The sequence below is a fragment of the Eurosta solidaginis genome, chromosome 5 (assembly GCF_040869045.1).
Source record: "Eurosta solidaginis isolate ZX-2024a chromosome 5, ASM4086904v1, whole genome shotgun sequence".
In the NCBI taxonomy this organism is placed as follows: Eukaryota; Metazoa; Arthropoda; class Insecta; order Diptera; family Tephritidae; genus Eurosta; species Eurosta solidaginis.
Window position 1 is genome coordinate 47,812,445 of NC_090323.1, and position 22,135 is coordinate 47,834,579.

Consider the following 22,135-nt stretch of genomic DNA (forward strand, 5'->3'; position numbering starts at 1 on the left):
AAGTTCGTCGGCAACACAGTTTCCCACAATTAGAGTCATCTCCTGCACATATCGTCTGCAGTTTAGTGGTAGTGTGGTTTTCTATCCAAACCACGGCTTCCATGATGGCTGACACTTCTGCCTGGAAGGCACTACGGTCATCAGGTAATCTGAAAGAGAGTTTGAGGTTTTGATTCTTTAAATAGAGCCCTCCTCCAACCTTAGTGTTTAACTAGAACCCTCCGTTTGTATAGAAATGCTGCTGTCAGCACCGAACTGACTCCACCTTATCATTCCTGCCGGGAATGTTTACCATAAAGTTGCTGTCAGCAAATGTTGTGGTCGCAAAGCAGTCTGTGCTTCGAGGAAAAAAAGCTATAATTGTTTGATATCTGCGTTCTATGATACAAGTATTATGGTTTCAGTACTCTAACGGGAAAACTATCTTCAACGCAGGGCTGACGTTTTCGATATCCTGCTAGAACCAAGGGTAAGATATTAAGAATGATTGCAAGAGTTTCGCTTGGTGTTGACCTTAAATCATACTAGATCTGTGCACTTTTCCCAGAAAATTTATGTTTAATGTGCTGTTCATCATACGACTACCCCATGCTACAATATGGGTCGCATATTCGCGGAATAAATCCACCTGCATATATTCAGAAGTAGTCTCCACTTTTTGCCAATGGTTCTGTTACACGTTTATGATGCAAAGCACGCCTTCTTCTGGCGCTAAATGACGTTATGCTTCACATTTAGCTTTTTGTTCAGAATTACCCTAGATGAGGCCCACACTACTTAGTTCCGGTAGGTTTAACTCAAGTATTTCATACCGTCTAGTTTATAAAACTAGTTCCACTTTATCTAAATGCCAAGCTGTGTAGTTCAGATCTAATTACTTACGGCACAAATTAGTAGATCAATGTTAGAAGTAACCAAGGGGAATAGAGCTGTTAAAGTCGTTAACGTCAGTTTGGAATTAATTCAAACCTGTTTCTTGAAACTTTTTAAAACGTATTCTTTGTAGTCCCACAGACATCCTTCTTCCCATTTTTTTTAAGTTCTTTAAGTGTAATCTGCTGAAAAGATTCAGCTGTGAACTTGCTGTGAACTTATGCTCTAGCTCATATTTCCGGCTTACATTCGGTATTCCATTAGACTTCCGCTTTTTCTCCCTTTGATCTTTCTATATCCTTGAATTTTTCCTTCCTCCTTCTTTTCACCTTTGCCTCGTAGCTCTTTTCGCTTATTATATCTGGGCCTCCTCTCTCCTTTCCTTTGCTTCCCATCGCTACTCCGTTCACTTTACCACACTAGTTCCCTTTTCATATTTTCCATTCCCCTATTTCCATCTTTTTCTTTTTTCCTTTATCTACCCTTATCTACCTTTTTTTCTCATCCCCTCCTTCTTTTTGCTATATTCTTTTATCTCACATTTTCCCTCTCCCTCTTACTAACTTTTTTTTAGCTCCAGTGCCACTCCATCATCTTTCTCAATCCTTTTTTTTTTCTACCCCTCCCTTTTTCCCTTCATTTACCCTTCTCTTCCTTCCCCTTCTCATCGCCTTCCTTCTTCTTTTCATTTTCTTTTACCTCACATTCTCCCTGTTGTTGTTGTTGTTGTTGTTGTAGCGATAAAGTTGCTCCCCGAAGGCTTTGGGGAGTGTCATCGATGTGATGGTCCTTTGCCGGATACAAATCCGGTACGCTCTGGTACCATAGCACCATTAAGGTACTAGCCCGACCATCTCGGGAACGATTTATGTGGCCACATTAAACCTTCAGGCCATTCCCTCCCTCCCTACCCCCAAGTTCCATGAGGAGCTTGGGGTCGCCAGAGCCTCGTCTGTTAGTGAAACAGGATTCGCCGCGGATAGGTGAGGTTGACAATTGGGTTTGGAGAAGCTATATATTGCGCTGGCAACCTGAAGGGTTGCGCTAGACAGCCCCTTGAATCTGGTATTTTAGTCGCCTCTTACGACAGGCATACCTACCGCGGATATATTCTGATCCCCTAACCCGCTGGGGGGGCACATTCTCCCTCTCCCCATCCTTTCCACTCCTTTCCCACTTTCTTACTTTTCCGGCTTCTCTCCCTCTTCTCTCGTTATTTCTCCTTTCAGACCATTCGTTTTTATATCCTTTTCCCTTCCCCTCCTCTTCTTTTTTCCATCCCAGTCTTTCTAACCTTCCTCTACTTTATCTTCTCCCCCATCCTCCTGCCTTATACATGGGAATACTATAGTATCAATAAATAAATACAAGGCGCGAAAGCCACCGAAGAGATATGCGTTGTGCTCGTCCTTTTTTTTTAATTTTTCCTACAAATTGGCTGGGCGGGATCTACATGTTTTACGCCGACTCCGGGGGCTTTTCACGGCTCTTGAAGTATTATAACCTATTGATATTTTTCGCCCTACATTTTCTCTATCAAGAGGTGTGGCACCTCTTTTAAAAAATTTAAAAACCTACCTATTTGCCCATTCAGAATGATGTATTGGCCTTCTTCTATATAAAACTCGTCCCCTATAATTTTTACTGTAATAACATTATAGTTTTCTCTCTTTTTCCCTTTCTCTTCTTTTCCACTCGTTCTATATTTATTACTCCCCCTTCCCTTCTATTTCATTTTATTCATATTGTAACGAATTTTGGGGGCTTCCGATTATTTTGCACCTTTTGCTAACGATTAATCGCTGAACTATCGATTAATAAATAACTCCAATATTTAGTATTGCAAAATGACCTTTATTTAGTCTACTTTGGAAGTAGTACTTCACAATTTCAATTATACTTCACTAATAGCGTGTTTAAATCAAATTGATTACTTATTCCTCAGCTTGTGCTGCTTTTGTACTCTCTGTTGCCTCGTTCACATATTTCTCCTAAGGTCTGAACTTTTCACGAGCAGGCCTTCTGGAACAGTTGTACCTCATACCTGGTTATATAGTTATATCGTGTGTATGCGTGTGTAATAACTTTGTGATGTGTGATTGGTTCTCCTTCTTCTTCGCTCTTACCTGCTGACTACATATGTGTGTGTGAAGAAATGTCTTCTCTTTTTGTGGTATTGTGATTATTTACTAGCATCATAGTGATGCTAATATTCGCCACAATATATAGGGTTTTTACGTCAAATATTCTGTAACTTCCTGAAAACGTTGCAGAGATTTAGCGAATAGTTGGTTTCCACAAAGGTGGATGGCACCGCCTATTTTAAAACGGGTTTATTTAGCTTGACTTGACAGGCTGGCTGGCTGGCTGGCACGAATTTCGTAATTGAAATTTAAGTAACTTTCCGATAAGCTAAAAGCCTGAAACTTGGAATATAGATCAGAACCCGATGACAATGCAATTAGAAAAAAATTCCGATAGATGGCGCATGGATCGAAATATTTCAAAAAATCGTATTTGTGGTCCGATATGGTTCATATTTAGAACACATAATGCATACATGAATAGAAAGCGACCTATGATGCCCGATTTAGATCATATTTGGAACAAATATTATATACAGTCCAGTAGAAATAACATCAAAATATCTTGAAGTTGAAGGAGGGACAAGCATACGTGGCGCAGAGTCGAGTAAAGTCTTTGGGAGGATTATGTATTGAGGACTTATATTGTAACAAATTGTCAGGAAAGTCCTTGCAGTAATGAGTCACTAAATGAACTAAATAGATTGAGAAGTAATAGGCAATTAAATAAAGACCAAAAACTTGAAAATAAAATAACTAATAACATAAATTTTTGAGTTAAACGGTTTTATTGAAAACAATACTTACATAAGTAATTATAATACTAAAAGCTAGAAAATAATTAGGTAACTCCTAGCTACAAGTCATACACTCCTCATCAATCTAAGGCCTTGATCAGACAATTAAATAAAAGCGTTGGACGCTTAAAATTTCTATTGGTAGTCATATATAAGACCAACTGAACCTTAATAAGGTTATGATACGCCTCACATTTTCAGAAATTTCACGCACCCAACGCTTTTATTTAATTGTCTGATCAACGCCCTAGATTGATGAGGAGTGTGATGACTTGTAGCTGTGACCTACCTAATTATTTTCCAGCTTTTAGTATTATAATTACTTATGTAAGTATTATTTTCAATAAAACCTTTTAACTAAAATTTTCTTTTAATTATTGTATTTCCAAACTGCCTACTTCTTTATCTTGAATAGAGACCTGTTCATATATTAAGGGAGGTCTCCCTTTTACCGCATTGTGTCATTCGATTCATTCTTATTTCACAATCCTTGTTCTCCTTACGCTAATCTAAAGCGTATAGAGGATTACGCAAAGGACCAACAACGTTGAAAACACTCCCCAAAAACGTCGGGTTTGTATTTATCGCTACAACAAGAAGCACGTTAACTACTGTTTGTGAGAAGCCATCATACGGGTTATGTTAAAAATATTAGTTACTTGTTACTTCTAAGGCGGTTTGTGACTCACTGACTTGACTGCAGGACGTCTGCTAAAAATGCATAAATTCATATTACAAAATAATTTCTTGTTGTCTCAATTACTTGCAAATAAACGGTCTGTCTCTCAATTTCTTTCGTTCCCTCTCTTGTCTCAAATATTTATTATTCAAAGTTTTCGTTGATTTATTACCTAAAATCATATTTGTGAAGAATACAAAAAATGTATGCGGGCGAACTGTTGCTAAGCGCTGTGATTAAAATTTATGCAACCTTGGCTTTTATGCCAAAGTAATTTGTTTTTGAAATGAATTTCATATAGGATTGTTGCATATAAGTAATTTGTTCATACATATGTTTACTCATAAATATATGCAAATAAATTTTGTGATGCTAACAAGCGTGTTACGTTGCATGAAAGCGTTTAAATTTTCTTTTAGTTTCAATTGTTTTACAACTAAAACTTTATAAAAAAAAAAATGTTGTTGCGGTTTGCGGAAGGTTGCTGCTCAACTGAATAGGCATTTCAATCTGATTTAAATTACCAGAATCGTGTGTTCCAAATTCCATGTGCCGGATGAAAACTAATCTGGTAAACAAAACTACCCCAAATTGTACCCCCTGTGGGTAAGGGGTTCAGAACATTAGCATCAATATGATATTTGTTAGTAAATAATCACAACAACAACAAAAGCAGACAGCCACACTTATGTACATTTAAACATTAAAGCAAACAGCCACAATATTATTTCACACACATAACTACCAGCTCGAAATGAAGAGATTATTTCACATACATATATGCAGTCAACAGATCAGAGCGAAGAAGAAGGAGAAACAATCACACATCACGTTATCATCAGCTAAGAGCAGAAGTTGTTACTCACACAGACACACGCATATAGCTAAATAACCAAGCGCCAGATACAACTGTTCCAGAAGGCATGATCGTGAAGGGTCTAGATTTTAGGAGAAATATGCGAACGAGGCAACAGAGAGTATAAAATAAGCGCAAGCTGAGGAATAACTATTCAGTTTGATCCAAACACGCTATTAGTGAAGTATAATTGTTATTGTGAAGTACTACTCCCAAAGAAGTCTAAATAAACGTCATTTTGCAATACCGAATATCGGAGTTATTTATTCGATACTTCAGCGATTCGAACGTTAGCAGAAAGTGCAAAATAATCGGAATCCCCCAAAATTCGTTACAATATGCCCGCGGTAGGGCCGATAGGTTGCAAAAGGCTCACAAAATACCAATAGGTTATCCAATCCTGTGTGGCGCTAACTCGAAGGGGAGCAATGTGAACACGTGTATCACTTACACAACCCTATCACGGTGGATGAAAACTGTACCGTGAGGAGCTGGAAAAGCCAGTTCTGACCTGCATATAATGTATCACTTAATGCTTGTATATAGGTCTCATCTCTTGTCCTTGAGATCGGCCACCTATTTAGATATTCACGGTACGCTGTGGTTTCTTCTCGCATGCGAATTTCAGCTTGCATGCGAGGGAGTTAACTTTTGTGGAAGTGTGATGCTATAAACACATTCTTTTCCGCTGAAGTTGACAGTAGATTATTTTCTTCAGAGTATGCCGGTTTTTTCGATGGAAAATTGGCAATAAGGTTTTTCCCCCTTCGCCGGCAAGAGTAAAGCGGCCTATTTACCTATTCTAACCTAAGCAAACATTTTTCAATGACTCTGCTGCGTTAGGTCGAAGAAAAGGTTGATCCCATTCCTTAATTGTGACTCCGTAGTATACCTGTTGAGTAAAATGATTGAGTAATGTGTTTGACTTAATGCTGGCTGGGCAGAAGACAACTGTTGACAATTGTAAGGGTTAAGAAAGTGCTGCGTTGGGCTATGCCGAATAGGATGTTGTGTGAATGTTATTAGTAGATGAGGCTTTTTGTCGCAGAGTCCTACGAACATTCATATAGGTGAATGTGATCAGTAATTGAGGCTTTAAGTCGTAGACTCGAATTTACAAATTCATACAATCCGATTGAAATGGTTGTAATCACATCCCATAATTATAATGCAGGTTATTCCAGTGCGATTTTTGTCGTTGTAGTGATATCCTGGGGCTCAGAAATGTAGTAGAATGGTAATAGACTGAAGGTGGAGTTGCCTTGCAACCGGCTGCAATTATCCATAAAATGTAAAAGTGTTAAAAGACCTTGAATCAAATGAAGGCGATTGTGATTTTACACCCTACTACAAGCTAATTTGGTACCAACGATTCGGCACTGGGCCGTTGATCACGCAATTAGATTCGTGTGTTTGACACCGTGAGATTGATCCTAAAGAGGCAGGTACTCTCGTTAAGCATATATATTATACCCCAAACTATGATGGATGCAAGACAATTTTCAGTGGGCAGAAGTTCCGCTCATGAACTGGGCCACGGGCCTCCTTATCCTTAATCTTACGTTGTGAATGGGTTAGACTTATGATGCGTTCATGTAGAAGCGACGATGCTGCCAAAGATGCTTAGATGTAGCTAAGATTCAAGTGATGAGTTATGCAGGGTGTTTATATTAAAGCTGGGATTCTAACTTATATATCTCGTGCGATGCTTGAAATTTGTGTCCGTTGTCATAAGGTGATATTCATAAATTGATTGATGTTGTTGATGTTCCGTTGTCATAAGGTGATATTCATAAATTGACGCTCAACCACTTAGGCGATTTTTTCCGTGCTATCTCAAGTTACGCCAATCACCCCCACTTCACGCAAACTCACTGCAATTGAGATCACCTAAACTTATGAAGACTTCGTTCACCTGTCTCTTCCAACCTGCAGTCCTGCTACCAAATGCAGATTTGGATAGAAATATTAAAAGCAAATTTACGGGGGAATTATCGGTTAGTTACCGCCGAGCCATCGACTTATCACTGGTTTCTCATCGGCTTATTATCGGAGAGTTACAGATGTGTCATGTAATTTATATTTAAATTTTACCGGTATCTATTTCAAAGCAAACCAATGAGTCATCGATAGCTCGGTGATAACTAATCAGTAAATTTTCGACAACTTATCGATAACATCCCAGTAAAAAATCGATAGCTTTTCACTAACCAATTGATAAACTTTTGATAACATAACGATAAGTAATCAGTACTTTTTCTAAAACAAATCCATTACAATTGATAATTTTTGACAATGTATCAAGACTTTTCAATAAACAATCGAAAACTTTTCGGTCAGTAAAGTTCAATAACTCATCGATAATCTTTATTATTGATAGGAAGTTTATAACACATCGATAAAAAATTGGCAACTTGTCCATACCTCGTCGATAAGGAATCCCGTCGACGACAAACCGATAATTTATCGATAACAAACCGTTAACACTTCGACAACAAATTGATATTACGTCGTCCGGTAAAAGGGGGGTTCCGTTTTGGCTTATATTTTGCCTTCTAAACTTTCCCTTCCTCACGCCTGGTTTTCTATTTTTTAACCCCGTTCTACGCCTTTTCTTTCCATTTCTTGCCTCGCCTCATCTGACGATAATAATAAGCATAGTTATACTCATCCATATAGCATGCCAGTTCCCAACACTACACTTACACTTACACTTTTCTTACGCTTACACTCTGACTCCTCCCCCATACCGTGAGGAAAAATGTTTTCACAGAAAAAATAACATACGTTCCCAACAAACACTCGATGTCAAAAAAGTGTCATAAAAGACACCAAAATCAAAGCGCTTGCACTCATAATGAGCTAATTTAAGAGCCCGAAATGGGTGTTATTTTCTTCTTATAATTATCGTTCGATATGTGCCTTATTTCATACATCACATGTGTCCCTAAAAAGGAATCTCATCAGACCCCTTAATAAGAGTTGTATCAGACTCCTGTTATGCTCATAAATAGCTCATAATTTACTTCTTATATGACCCTTTTCGTAGTAATTTCTGTGCATTAAATAAGGGATTAGCCCACTCAAGGCGGATCTTCGAGGCTAGACAATAAAAATGGGGAAGAATATTGGGAAACCTTGTTGGAAAATAGTATGTTTGGAATGGTAGTCGTTAAAGGTGAGGCGTACCGACATCAAAGATAATTGAAGACATACGAAGGTTCGACACACCAACTGGGGTGTACCGCGGAGGAAATTTGTTGTTGCAATCAAACATGCCAAAAAGAACTTACATAAATGCATTGGTAATGAGGCGAATAGTTATAGATATGATTAGGTGAAGGGTCCCTGAAATAAAAAACAAGAAACTTTATGATTATGTTCAAATTTAATTTGAACCAATAATTTTCCAAAATAAAATATTGCAGCGAATTTTTTGAGGAGTTCCTGATAATTATATATCTTTTGCTGACGTTCGAATCGCTGAACTATCGAATAAATAACTCCAATATTCAATGCTGCCAAATGGTCTTTATTTAGAGTACTTTGGGTGTAGTACAATTATACTTCACTAATAGCGTGTTTAAATCAAACTGATTAGTTATTCCTCAGCTTGCGCTGCTTTTATACTCTCTGTTACCTGGATATTTCTCATTAGGTCTAGAGGGTTCATGTATGCGTATGTGTGAGTAGCAACATCTGCTCTTAGCTACCGGATACATAATCTCTCTGCTTCAAGCTGCTAGTTATGTGTATGGAATATTCTTCTTTGCCTTTTACATAAGTGTGGCTGCTTGCTTTAATGTGGACATGTACATAAGTGTAGCTGCATGCTGTTTTTGCTGTTTTGATTATTTACTAACAGCATAGTGATGCCAATATTCGCCACAATATGAATATCTGTGCTCTTATATATAATCATATTTTTTAGGCTCACATATTTCTCACATATTTCAGACTCATTTCGATATCTTGAATAGGGGGGCTTCAAAAATGTTTGAGGACTCATTAAAAACAAACCACGCACCCCCACTTGGATATATACAGTATGTATGCCTACGTGAGCTCTAGAGAAATACAACAAAATTAACGTTTATGTCCTGTCAGATTACCGGCATCCTCATGCACAAATTTAATTCTTATATACATACGTAACCAAATGAAAAGTTTATATGTAAACAATTTACCCACTTAAAAAATGCTGTAATTATACTCAGTTGAGCAGAGCTCACAGAGTATATTAACTTTTATTGGATAACGGTTGGTTGTACAGGTATAAAGGAATCGAGATATATATAGACTTCCCTATATCAAAATCATCAGTATCGAAAAAAAATTCGATTGAGCCATGTCCGTCCGTCCGTCCGTCCGTCTGTCCGTTAACACGATAACTTGAGTAAATTTTGAGGTATCTTGATGAAATTTGGTATGTAGATTCCTGGGCACTCATCTCAGATAGCTATTTAAAACGAACGATATCGGACAATAACCACGCCCACTTTTTCGATATCGAAAATTTCGAAAAATCGAAAAAGTGCGATAATTCAATACCAAATACAGGTTAAGCGATGAAACTTGGTAGGTGAGTTGAACTTATGGCGCGGAATATAAAACTAGTAAAATTTTAGACAATGGGCGTGGCACCGCCCACTTTTAAAAGAAGGTAATTTAGAAATTTTGCAAGCTGTAATTTGGCAGTCGTTGAAGATATCATGATGAAATTTGGCAGGAACGTTACTCTTATTACTCTATGTCTGCTTAATAAAAATTAGCAAAATCGGAGAACGACCACGCCCACTCTTTAAAAATTTTTTTTTTAAATTCAAATTTTAAAAGAAAAGTTAATATCTTTACAGTGTATAAGTAAATTATGTCAACATTCAACTCCAGTAATGATATGGTGCAACAAAATACAAAAATAAACGAAAATTTCAAAATGGGCGTGGCTCCGCCCTTTTTCATTTAATTTGTCTAGGATACTTTTAATGCCATAAGTCGAACAAAAATTTACCTATCCTTGTAAAATTTGGTAGAGACTTAGATTCTAGGACGGTAACTGTTTTCTGTGAAAAAGGGCGAAATCGGTTGAAGCCACGCCCAGTTTTTATACATAGACGACCGTCTGTCCTTTCGCTCGGCCGTTAACACGATAACTTGAGCAAAAATCGATATATCTTTACTAAACTCAGTTCACGTTCTTATCTGAACTCACTTCATATTGGTAAAAAAAAATGGCCGAAATCCGACTATGACCACGCCCACTTTTTCGATTTCGAAAATTACGAAAAATTAAAAAAATGCCATAATTATATACCAAATACGAAAAAAGGGATGAAACATGATAATTGTATTGGTCTATTGACGCAAAATATAACTTTAGAAAAAAACTTGGTAAAATGGGTGTGACACCTACCATATTAAGTAGACGAAAATGAAAAAGTTTTACAGGGCGAAATCAAAAGCCCTTGGAATCTTGGAAGGAATACTGTTCGTGGTATTACATATATAAATAAATTAGCGGTACCCTACAGATGATGTTCTGGATCACCCTGGTCCACATTTTGGTCGATATCTCGAAAACGTCTTCACATATACAACTAAGGCCCACTCCCTTTTAAAATACTCATTAACACCTTTCATTTGATACCCATATCGTACAAACAAATTCTAGAGTCACCCCTGGTCCACCTTTATGGCGATATCTCGAAAAGGCGTCCACCTATAGAACTAAGGCCCACTCCCTTTTAAAATACTCATTAACACCTTTCATTTGATACCCATATCGTACAAACAAATTCTAGAGTCACCCCTGGTCCACCTTTATGGCGATATCTCGAAAAGGCGTCCACCTATAGAACTAAGGCACACTCCCTTTAAAAATGCTCATTAACACCTTTCATTTGATACTCATATCGTACAAACAAATTCTAGAGTCACCCCTGGTCCACCCTTATGGCGATATCTCGAAGAGGCGTCCACCTATAGAACTAAGGCCCACTCCCTTTTAAAATACTCATTAACACCTTTCATTTGATACCCATATCGTACAAACAAATTCTAGAGTCACCCCTGGTCCACCTTTATGGCGATATCTCGAAAAGGCGTCCACCTATAGAATTAAGGCCCACGCCCTTTTAAAATACTCATTAACACCTTTCATTTGATACCCATATAGTACAAACAAATTCTAGAGTCACCCCTGGTCCACCTTTATGGCGATATCTCGAAAAGGCGTCCACATATAGAACTAAGGCCCACGCCCTCTTAAAATACTCATTAAAACCTTTCATTTGATACCCATATCGTACAAACAAATTCTAGAGTCAGGCCTGGTCCACCTTTATGGCGATATCCCTAAAAGGCATCCATCTATAGAACTATGGCCCACTTCCTCTTAAAATACTCTTTAATACCTTCCATTTGATACGCATGCCATAAAAACACATTCCAGGGTTACTCTAGGTTCTTTTTACAACATGGTGATTTTCCCTTACTTTGTCTCCACAGCTCCCAACTGAGTATGTAATGTTCGGTTACACCCGAACTTAGCCTTCCTTACTTGTTTTTTATTGGTTTTATTTCGCTTTTACTTTTTTTTTGCTGTAGAAAACAAAAATGTTTACAAAGTAATAAAAACGAATAGCCAATCTAAAAGTTACAATGAAAGCAAAAAACTACAACATTTGCTGATGGGCCAAATACTTTTAATGCAACAGTGACCAACAATGTGGTTTTCTTATGACACATGTGTAACTTGAAAAGTTTTCATACTTCGCAAGGCACCCATACAATTTTGCAGTGGTTGCATTCCGCAAAAGAGGACATAATGCAATATTTCTTATACAAACTTTCAATTCTTAGAGATTTGCAAGTACAAAAGAATTATGCAAACGAACCTTTGCTGATATGGAATGTATATACATATGTATGCGTGTCTGTTATGCATATGTATGTATATACCTACTTGTGTACATATGCTCACAGGCCACTCTCTTCTTACAGTATTCAGATACTTCACATGCGTTTATGTGTGTGTAGAAATGAAATATAACTTTTTCTTTCATGCCATTCAAAGCTAGTGAAACAAAACACTGACCTGCAGACGTTGGTGTTTTTGTTTTGAAAACGAGCAACTGTTGTAAAGAAACGACAGCAGTAAAAAAAGAAAACAAAGCAAAACTGTAAAGCCCGCTAGCAAAAATTGTTGTGCAAAAATTCAAACAGTTAAACACAAAGCACTTAAATGTAATTGCACCAATGAACACACTATAAAAGCAACCACTTAAATGAAAATGAAACAAGTAAGGAAGGCTAAGTTCGGGTGTAGCCGAACATTACATACTCAGTTGAGAGCTGTGGAGACAAAGTAAGGAAAATCACCATGTTGTAAAAAGAACTTAGGGTAACCCTGAAATGTGTTTGTATAACATGCGTTTCAAATGGAAGGTATTAAAGAGTATTTTAAGAGGAAGTGGGCCATAGTTCTATAGATGGATGCCATTTAGAAATATCGCCATAAAGGTGGACCAGGGGTGACTCTAGGATTTATTTTGTACGATATGGGTATCAAATGAAAGGTATTAATGAGTATTTTAAAAGGGCGTGGGCCTAAGTTTTATAGATGGACGCCTTTTCGAGATATCGCCATAAAGATGGACCAGGGGTGACTCTAGAATTTGTTTGTACGATATGAGTATCAAATAAAAGGTATTAATGAGTATTTTAAGAGGGCGTGGGCCTTAGTTCTATATGTGGACGCCTTTTCGAGATATCGCCATAAAGGTGGACCAGGGGTGACTCTAGAATTTTTTTGTACGATATGAGTATCAAATGAAAGGTGTTAGTGAGTATTTTAAGAGGGCATGGGCCTAAGTTCTATAGGTGGACGCCTTTTCGAGATATCGCCATAGAAGTGGACCAGGGATGACTCTAAAATACGTTTATACAAAATGGGTATCAAACGAAAGGTGTTAATGAGTATTTTAAAAGGGCGTGGGCCTTAGTTCTATAGGTGGACGCCTTTCCGAGATATCGCCATAATTTTTGTATTTTGTTGTACCATATCATTACTGTAGTTGAATGTTGACATAATTTACTTATATACTGTAAAGATATTAACTTTTCTTTTAAAATTTGAATTAAAAAAAATTTTTTTTAAAAAGTGGGCGTGGTCGTTCTCCGATTTTGCTAATTTTTATTTAGCAGATATATAGTGATAAGAGTAACGTTTCTGCCAAATTTTATCATGATATCTTCAACGACTGCCGAATTACAGCTTGCATAACTTCTAAATTACCTTCTTTTAAAAGTGGGCGGTGCCACGCCCATTGTCCAAAATTTTACTAGTTTTCCATTCTGCGTCATAAGTTCAACTCACCTACCAAGTTTCATCGCTTAATCCGTATTTGGTAATGAATTATCGCACTTTTTCGATTTTTCGAAATTTTCGATATCGAAAAAGTGGGCGTGGTTATTGTCCGATATCGTTCATTTTAAATAGCGATCTGAGATGAGTGCCCAGGAATCTACATACCAAATTTCATCAAGATACCTCAAAATTTACTCAAGTTATCGTGTTAACGGACAGACGGACGGACGGACGGACGGACATGGCTCAATCGAATTTTTTTTCGATACTGATGATTTTTATATATGGAAGTCTATATCTATCTCGATTCCTTAACACCTGTACAACCAACCGTTATCCAATCAAAGTTAATATACTCTGCTCAACTGAGTATAAAAATGACGCTGCAGTGAGCCCTCTCATTGTATTGGTCATACGTGTCGTATGAGCAACTTGGCAGCTAGCAAGATTTAGTGTGACATGTTAACAGGCAAATCTGTGTATATATGTGGAATACAAGCATACATACATATAGATAGTAGCGACTACAAGCATATAGATTTTTATACCTTTGATGAACATGAAATGGTATATTAACTTTGGTCCGATGTTTTTAACGTTGAGAAATATAGAAGATAGACTCACCATTAAGTAGACCGAATTGATCAGGGCGACGAACTGAGTTGATATAGCCATGTCCGTCTGTCTGTTTGAACGCAAACTAGTCCCTCAAATTTTGAGATATCTCAATGAAATTTGGAACAAGGATGTATTTTTGTATTATATTAGACATTTGTCGGATCCGGTAGGATCGGACCACCGATCACAACCGATCGTTCAGATAAGACGATTTTGGTCATTCCTGCCGCAATTTAGCAGGTATAAACGTGAAACTCGGTGATATATATTCTAATATATCATAGAAGATTTTCTGAAAAAATCACTTTGATCGGAGCAATATATAATATACATATATCCCATACAACCGATCGTTCAGATAAGGTGGTTTTTGCCATTTTTTTATTTATCTTAAAATCGTTTAGGTATGTACATCGGTTCACTATATATTTCTTATCTTATACAGCGCATTATTTGGAGATTACAAATGGGATAAGGTTATTGTTCAGCCTCATTCATGAAAGGTATGAAGTCTTCGGCACAGCCGAAGACAATCCCATCCTTACTTGTTTGTGTTGGTTTTTATTCTCACGATGACAGCAGATTAAATACTTATATATAAGACGCTTATATAAAGCAAACATACCTGGCAAACGTTATTTTGTGCCAGGGTTGCGTGATTCTAAATCTTTTTGATTTAAAATCCAACTTCAAATCAAAGATAATTTTTATTTGATTCGACATCCAAATACAAATTTTATATTTGTTATTTGATTCTTTAGCCAAAACAAAGATAATTTTTAATTTTTTATTTGGCTTTTCAGCCAAATGAAAGATACTTTTTACACCTTTCATGCAAATGGAGTGGTACATTAAGTTTGGTCCGAGTCTCGAAATTGTAAGTCCTTAAAGGTGAACAGATAGATCCACCGATATGATCAGGATGATGATCTGAATTGATTTGGTCATGTCCGTCTGCCTGTTCGAACGCAAACTAGTCTCTCAATTTTGAGTTATCTTGATGAAATTCGGTGAGTACGTATATGTGTATTGGTTTGAGATTAGACCTGTATCGGAAACGACCGGATAGGACCACTATAGCATATGTTTCTTAGCGAGCTCACTGGCCTCGTCATAGCTGATTCTCCTAGCTTTAAATAGCTTTAGTCGCTTACGAGCCGATTATGCTAGAAAGCTTGGTTTGAGATTTTGCGAAGTTATAGACTTTCAAAAAAAAAAAAAGAACAAACTATTTTCGTACTACGCAAAAAATTTCCTGTTTTTATATGCAACTGCGAAAACGGGTTTCAATATCTTCCGTCGCCCTAATACCCCGCTATATAGTTTTTTTTTTTTTCAATCAGACAAATATCTTAGGAGTTATTCGTGCATTTATTCAAGATCTAGAGCTTAATTAAGATTCGTATAGTAACAAAGTGATATTTGCAAAACAAAGTGTATACAACGAAAGGCTTAATGTGCACGGTTTAGATAACACTCGCAATTACGAGTTTTATCGAGTTTCTCTTTCTAGATCTCACAAATTCGATAAAATAAAGCATGAGGCACGTATTTTAGGTCTTGGGCTACAAAATAGCTCCTGATGCATTAGAAATTTGGCCCTGAATGAAAGAGAAAAGGGATACCGATTGAAGTTGAGCAGAAGGGAGATCAGGTTGCAGGAGAGATGAAAAGGTCGCAGCTCGAAATCGCATAAGAAACGTCAACAGGTGTTACCGAGCATGGAGGTAGGGTGCAAGCACCTACAAAAACAACAGTCGACGTTTTGGGATAAAGACGACGTGTAAGGCTAGACATCTCAACCAAACATACCCAAAATAATAAGAATTCTGTTTGATTTGGATGCTGAATCAAATAAAAGATAAAAAATATCTTTGATTTGAAAACATTTTCAAATAAGAAATACATTTTATTTTTTGATTCGTGATTCATTCAAATAAAAATCACACAACCCTGTTTTGTCCAATCATTTCCCTTCTTTGAATAATTTCTTTACAATACAAATACATATCGAGCACTAGATTACATGGGTACAAATCTCAAAATGTTGAGATTACAAACATTTTTTTAGCGCTCATTATTTTGAGTCTAACAGGAAAACATTATATCGAGTTCCGCGTTATCGAATTGTTTTAAAATTTCTATCGATAGCAAGGATTATCAATGAGTTACTTGTTTTTTTTATTGACGAGAGAAGTGTTTATGGAAAATGTATAATTTTGGTAATTGAAAAATTATCTATTATTTTTGGAAAAGTAAACGATATAGTAACAAAAATGTATCGATTTCTTATCATAAATTTATATATATATATTACCGAAGAATTACCGCTTTGTTACTTTGTATTGGAGTTTTACCATTTTGTTATCGGCTTCTTATGAAATAGATACCGATAAAACTTCAATATGAGTTCGATGACACCAGTTATAAAAAGCCGTAAGCAACCAATAAGAAGCCCAAACCTAGGCGACAATAAACCAAATAACTCAACGCTAATAGCGTTTTCTTTCTGAAAATAATGTCTTACTATTTAGTCTCCTCAGATCTCTCAACAATTTTACGGTAGCCCCTGTTACCGATAATATACCGACGAAGTTCTCAGAAAAGCCCTAATTTACCTCTTTTATGGTTAAACTTGAGAGATCACACTCGAATGAGTTGATTTAATCTCACAATTTTATATAGATGAACAGGGGTCTTAGGCTTTGGATCAAGTTTTGATGGCAAAAATTAATTAGGAGGGTCCGGGATCTGCACACGAAACCTTCAATTCCGCACCCAGGAATGTTTGCATTGCATCAAGGCAGTCGTGTATGATCTTGTTAACTGCTTATTTCATAACTTCGCCGTCTTCCTTATTCCTCTTCTTCCATACCTACTCTTTCGCCATCTTTCTCTGATATTATTTTCCTGTTCCCTTTCTTTTTCTTTCTCCCCCTCCTTTTTGTTCTCCGTCTCTCTGTATACCTCATCCTTTTAAAAATAAATAAAATAAATGCAAGGCACGATAACCTCAGAAGAGATTTTAGGCTGAGCTTCTCTTCCAATTTGCGTCGTGCTCCTTTTAATTTTTCCTTCAAATCGGCGGGACGGGACGTACTTATTTTATGCCGACTCCTAACGGCATCTGCTAGGCAGATGAGCTTTCACTGAGAGCTTTTCATGCCAAAAATAGACTCGAAGTGCTTGCCAAACACTGCCGTGGGGCGACCCCGCCTCGAAAAGTTTTCTTCTAATTGAAAAAAACTTATTTCTAAAATGTTTTCCCGGGGCGTGACCCCAGGATCTTCGTGTAGTATGCGGAGCACGCTACCATCACACTACGGCAGCCACCATCCTTTTTGCTTCTCCTTTTTCTTCCATTTCTTTTTTATCTTCCATCTCTTCTTTTATCCCATTCACATTTCCATCCCTTTTGCTCTACCTCTATTTACACCAATACCTATTATTCTTCCTCCCTATCTCTTTCTCTTCACCCTGTAACTATTTTCCAAACTTTCACCTTTCCTTTCACTTTCATATTTCTAGCTCCTCTCTGCACAACACTAGAAAAAAGAAGCATAAGCAAAATAAAAAGTACTTCCTTTCCTTCTACGCTGTTGTTTGTTTATACTCTAACGGTATACTAAATACAATGGAAATTCCCAAAGCGGCTTATAAGTTTGTGTACATATATACTTACATATAAGTGAAGAACATCATCTAAACTTCAAACCAATACCAGCAATGATGGAAGTGTTTATATGCAGCCATTCATAAAGTAGTACTTTCGGTGAACCCCTGATTATTATGTTAATTTTTTTCAATGGCTAAAGCAGCGCTTGGTCCATCAAAGGTCAACTAGAGTTCAACAAACCAACACTGCAAAAAAAAACCGCAACTAAGTATTAAAATTGACTACAAGTCTGCGCTGTAAGGAAAACTGAAGCTCTCCGTACTAAGGAAGTTGGGAGCGAAATTAGTTGGAAACAGTTCGGATATTATCGTTGCAGATCAATTTATGGCAGTCAAAGATAGCAATAGGTAACGGATCGTATCGGTGCAGCTACAGTTTGGTAACGGATGAGAGGAAGTATGGTGCTGCGAAAAAAGTACAGAAATCGGCTCACAACATTCGAGTACCATGTGAATATCAAATCGATGATTGCCTTCAATGCTGTTGTTGCTCATTTGTAAGTAGATACAAGCAATTATGGCAATATCATTCGGGCAATCTTGGCAATAATTTCAGAGTAGAAAATGCAGAAGCTTATATTCTACTGAGCTCAACAGAAGGAGAAGAAATAGCTTGGATGATGCATGTTAAAGAAAGCGCACGTTCGAGCTATACGATCTACTTTACAAGTTAACTCTCACGTAATATCTACATAATATGTATTATATGTGGCACTTATTCAAAGTGCAAGGGAGGTGGTTTTCTTTAATATACAGAAAATCAAAATTAAATGGCCCTGAAAAAATGCGATTAGTCTAGGTTGAATCCGATATGAGTCGCAAAGGAGTATGCGACCAATGCCAGTTCTGATCTCTTTGTATAAGTTGAACTATTCCCTTTTGTTTGAGCAAGTCCTATGAAGAGACTAATTGTACCCATTTATACCCGGGAGGAATCGATAGGACCAATCAATTTTGTACCCATATGGGAACATATGAAGACTAGTACTTTTTCAGTTCAATAAGGACTCAAGTGCGAACACTCGGATTTTTCATGACAGAAGCACAATCGAAGGGTTTGTCAAACCACCAAATATATTTGATGTAAGTTTGTTTGCCCGCTTTTCAAAAAGGAATAAAAAACATTCTCCGAAAATTTAACCCTAAATCCGGCGTAGTCGTTAAGTCCTAGTAATTTAGGTTCGGTATTGGGCTCCGTATTTTTCTTTTATTGATTTCAAACTGACTAATCCCAAACTGTACCCGAAAGGCACTAAAAGGGCTCAATCGGAGACCAATCTCTTTGGGGATTAATCTCACGATTTTTTGCAGGGGGTTATGTAAATGTGTATGTAATATGTGTTTCATGAGCAAGTGTAGAAAAGTGTAATAAAAAACCTGCCCCCTTTTTTATTATGTTGTTCACACAAATACAATTTGAACAGAGACAATCTAAGAAAAGTGAAACCGACACTAGAGAAATGGAGAAAAGGAAAGAACCTGCAAAAAGCAAAGTTTAAAGAATAAGAAAGCAAAATACGAGCAAAAAGAAAACAAAATCCACAAAAGAACAAACAAAGCATCGTACACATCAGCACATACATTCTTACCATACAAATACCAAATAAAATCAAAGCAATAGAAACAAATTTTAATAAGCAAATTAATCATTTAGAGCTGCCCACAACAAAACTCTTTCGTTGTTAGAGGCGATGGAAACATTTCATATATATGCGGACAAGTAAACAGACCTCAAATAAGTATACACAACAATAATAATGAAACAATCCGAAACAACAATAACAATACTATGTAGTCAGCGAGTTGTAATAAATACAAGTTGTACATTATATTACCATATTTCCATGTTTAATGCCAATTTGTGCCATCGTCATCGCATTCACAGCCGCCTTCGTCGCTGATGCCGCAAAATTGTATATGCGAAATTAGCGGCCGACATGGCGTATGAGTGTTCTCAGTTGCACAAGGAAGACAAATCGACATTAGAGTGGCGTTTTCAGTAATTTCAGATTTATAATTAATTTATTGAACGATTTTTTTGTCAATAAGTGTGGAAATTATTTGCAAGATTTTATTTTCGCTGTGCGGTTCATTTGCAGAACAACGCTTTTTTTTTTCAGTTTACTTTCACAAGCTTCTTGAGTAATTCAAATCAAAGTTCAGAATGTTAAATTCTTGCTCCAAAAATTATATTTCAAAAAATCATATTTCAAAAACTTATGTTTCCTATTCAGAATTTTCAGCTTCAGTTAAAGCTCAGAAAAATTAAACTTCATAATAGGAAAATGCAAATTCAAATTCAGGGCTTCCATTTCTTTTTCAGAAATCACAGCTCAAGTGCAGAATTTTCAAATAAAATTCAGTTTATTACATTCTCAAGTTTTCCATCTTCAATTCAGAAAATGGCTACCCAGGTTAAGAAATTTCGTTTCAATTTCAAGAGGCTTCAATTCATACCCATAATTTTCAAAGCAAGCTCAGAGAGCTTCAAATCAAATTCAGAAAACTACAACACAGATTTAGAAACTGGTTTTCAAATTTCATAATATTGCATTTCAAGTTCCAGTTCAGCGCATTCGATTCAATTTCAGAAAGGTACCCAAAAACTTTAGCTCAAATTCCGAAAAAGAAAAGAGTTTAGAAACAGGTTTTTCAAATTCACAGTTTAGCATTTCTGAAAATAGGAATTTAAGTTCAGATATTTTAAGTTTATAAAGCTTGCATTCAAAATATAACAAACAATTCATGTTCAGAATTTTCAAAGCAAACTCAGTTCAAATTCAGAACATTTTATATCAAATTCAGAAACACCTTATTCTGAAAAATTTACTTAAGATCACCGAGGCACCAAAACAGCATTATATTTCTAATATTGCACTGTATCCAGCCTATAGGAATTTCACCTTTTTTAAGTTGGACATCGCCAACATTCTCGCTTCTCGTCCACTTCGATGCCCACCATTTTTGCGCTCTTTGGTTTGCTGCGAACACGGAGATGCCTAGTACTCTCTTGTCCAACCTCTTTTAGATGGCGCCTCGGACTTCTGTTTCGGTTGTGAGGCAGTCCATGCCGTTTGCCTGTAATTTCATCGACTGGGCGTGCTATTGTGCCTCGCCGACCTCTCCTATTGCACTACCGATGGCTTTTTTGAAGGCCGGTGAGTGGGTGTAGCGCGCTGTTTTTATCAGTACGTTGCCAGATATAATTTTTCGTACTGATCGTATCACCGTTCCAATGTCGTTATGGCGTAGCTGACCGCATGTGGCCCCTAAGCGTAGCTTTTGCTATCTACCGATTTTAACGTAAAAGTTGCAGCTTGTGTTTTCTTTCCAACCCGCTTCTTTTCTTTAGCAACTTGGACGGAGTTTGCCTGCTTGGCTGGTTGGGCCCGTTGTCACAGCTTCCGACACGTAACATGAAACCATGACTCGCCCTGTAGAAGTGCATTTTTTTCTCGCTCGTTTTTTTTTGGCTTCTTAGTCTTCTTTATGAGAATTTGAATTCGTTCTTTTCCATTTTATTTTTTTCGTTTTTCTCCTCTGTATGTTGAGCCCTTAAAGATCCCATGTAGTTTAACGCAGTTTCCTGCATATCACACAGCACTGATATCGCGTAGCGTAGCAGCTCGTTCTCACTATTTTCTTCGATGCTTGTGTGGCAGTGAACTCTTAGCGGAGTAGCCTATTTTTCCTTCCCGACAGCACGCTATGTGACGACTCTTGGCGAGCCGGAAGGTATTGTTCTGCTGGTAGCATATATAAGTGTTTCACCCATCGATGTTTTCGTTGCCTTTCCGCCGATTCGTTGCCTTGTCTAGACATTACCAACAAGGCACGCAAGAAAGTTGGCGACAGTAATAGATCAACAGCACTGCAGAAAAGTAGACAGGGGGTTAAAGCGCCAAGCTTTCCCCCATGGTTAGAGCGATTACACGAAGACTTTTATTTGTGGTAATCTTTACTAGACATGAGTTTTTATCGCAAATTCTTTCACAAAATGGAACAGTCTTAGAAACCGAACCGCTGTTATTGTGCTCCTTTAGTTCAACAACGAAGAGGGGTTAAGAGACATACCCGGTTTCGTTTCCATATCGAAAGAAATGCTATATGTGGTCCCAGCTACGGAAACTGTGGGGGCCGTGAAAGATTAGGTTTTATTAAGTACAAAAGGTAAAGGGGGTCCTA

General features: G+C 37.2%; 1 protein-coding gene across 1 annotated transcript in view; it reads left to right on the plus strand.

Moving 5' to 3' along the window:
• The window catches only part of DCX-EMAP (Doublecortin-domain-containing echinoderm-microtubule-associated protein), a 137,896-nt gene that overhangs the window by 72,308 nt on the left and 43,453 nt on the right, over nucleotides 1-22,135 (plus strand). The window lies entirely within an intron of this gene.